The sequence below is a fragment of the Sinocyclocheilus grahami genome, unplaced genomic scaffold (genome assembly GCF_001515645.1).
Source record: "Sinocyclocheilus grahami isolate Dianchi unplaced genomic scaffold, SAMN03320097.WGS_v1.1 scaffold218.1, whole genome shotgun sequence".
NCBI lineage: Eukaryota > Metazoa > Chordata > Actinopteri > Cypriniformes > Cyprinidae > Sinocyclocheilus > Sinocyclocheilus grahami.
Genome location: NW_015505397.1, coordinates 634,897 through 636,722, shown reverse-complemented (window position 1 = coordinate 636,722; position 1,826 = coordinate 634,897). Strand labels below are relative to the sequence as shown.

Genomic DNA, 1,826 nt, shown 5'->3' with positions numbered 1-1,826 from the left:
CCCCCCAATCTCTATCTCTATCTCTATCTCTATCAACTGATGTTATGAGATTCCAGCTACACTTCAGATCAAATTAAAATGAGCTTTAGTGAGAGCAAACCACACGACCTGCCTCTATCCTGTGTTTTAAATATCACACATACACATCTAAACGAGGACATATTGTGCACCTCTATTGTTTTTATGTAAGGCTAATAGCAATGACTGCAGACCAACTATATTTTGCTAAAACGAAATGTTTTGCATTTTATAGATGCAAATAAACTTTAATAAATCATATTTCCTATTGAGGACATACTCAGATTTAGTCAGATTTAGATAATATTATAATTTATATTTTGAATTAGTTTTTTTCTTATATTTTCCATTTTAATTTTAGGTATTAATAATTTTGTCTATTTTAAACTTTTTAAAAATGTCTGTATAGTTACATTTTTTAACATTTTTATTTCAGTTTTAGTTTCAGTTATTTCAGAACATCAAGTTAAACTAAACAAAAATGAGAAAAAAAATTCAAATAAAATTATTTGAATGTTTAATGTATCTTAATGTTATTTTCTATCTCCTAACCCGATCCCTAAACCAGCCCACACAGAAACCTGTGCACATTATTAGATTTAAACATAAATATCATTTGGATCATTTCTGAGTCTTTTACACCTTACAAAGAAAACATCTGACTGAAAGAAGTTTGAAATGATAAAGCAGTAGATATCAATCACTGCTCTTCTAGTTAACAGGGAACGTTCTGGCGAGGTTCTTTCAAAGTTATGAACAATATTCTTCCAGTAACATTAATAGAATGTTGTTTAAAGTTATCTGGTCTTTTATAATGTTCTCAAAACGTTATTTATACATCTTTCATGGAATATTTTTTCTTAAACATTTTAGTTGGATGTTCATCGAATGCATTTTAAACATTACTATTTCTGGATTCAGAGAATGTTCAGAGAACATTCAAAAGTAACATTTCCGTTCGAAAACAATAAAATAAAACACTCTCTTCATGTTTTCTGACATTTTCACACACCAAGAAAAATAAAAGTTTTTAAACCATTTTAAAAATTGACATTTTAATGTTTAGAGAACATTTACAAATAATGTTTTTAAAACGTAATAGAATTATATATTTTTTTTAATTAAAAAAATTCTTAGAACACATTTTTAAGCTGGGCTGTTTGTTTGAGCCTAATACAGAAACACTGACTCAACCAATGGTGTGAGTTTGAGGGAGGGACTATCTGGTTATCCGACCAATGTCAGGTGAGATGAGTCTTTGGTGTTTTGAAGTGTTTTTGGTACACTAGTGGCACAGATATTATGCACAACACTTTTAGTCTTCATTTTCATGACTAGGTCTATTTTTTAAACTGAACCTGAACTGAAACTTCTTTTGGTCAATTGTTTTGATTGTAAAGTGTGTTTGTGCATCTTTCATTACAGTAAATAACACATAACACTGGCTGTCTAATGCAGTGACATTCAGACATATTATTAATAGGAGGCACTTTTTAACACCATGCAAGATGTTTTCTAACATTAGGGCACTGACACACAAAACACAAACACACACTCGACACTGAAACACTTCTTTGACCCTAAACCTTGAACGCATTTGTACAGTGTGAGTGTGTGTGTGTGTGTCCAAACCTCCTATCAGCAACTAATGTGACCGAACAGGAGAGGGAAACCAGGACACACAGCGGGATTAAAACACACACACACACACACAGAGAGAGAGAGAGAGAGAGAGAGAGAGAGAGAGAGAGAGAGAGAGGGGGGAGAAACGAGACGCTGTGTATACATGGAGAGGGAGAGAGAGAGAG

The 1,826-nt window shown here is 32.4% G+C and overlaps 1 protein-coding gene across 2 annotated transcripts in view; it reads right to left on the bottom strand.

The window, feature by feature from the left end:
• dock2 (dedicator of cytokinesis 2) overlaps window positions 1-1,826 on the bottom strand; it is a 65,305-nt gene that overhangs the window by 35,064 nt on the left and 28,415 nt on the right. The gene's annotated exons all lie outside the window — the stretch shown is intronic.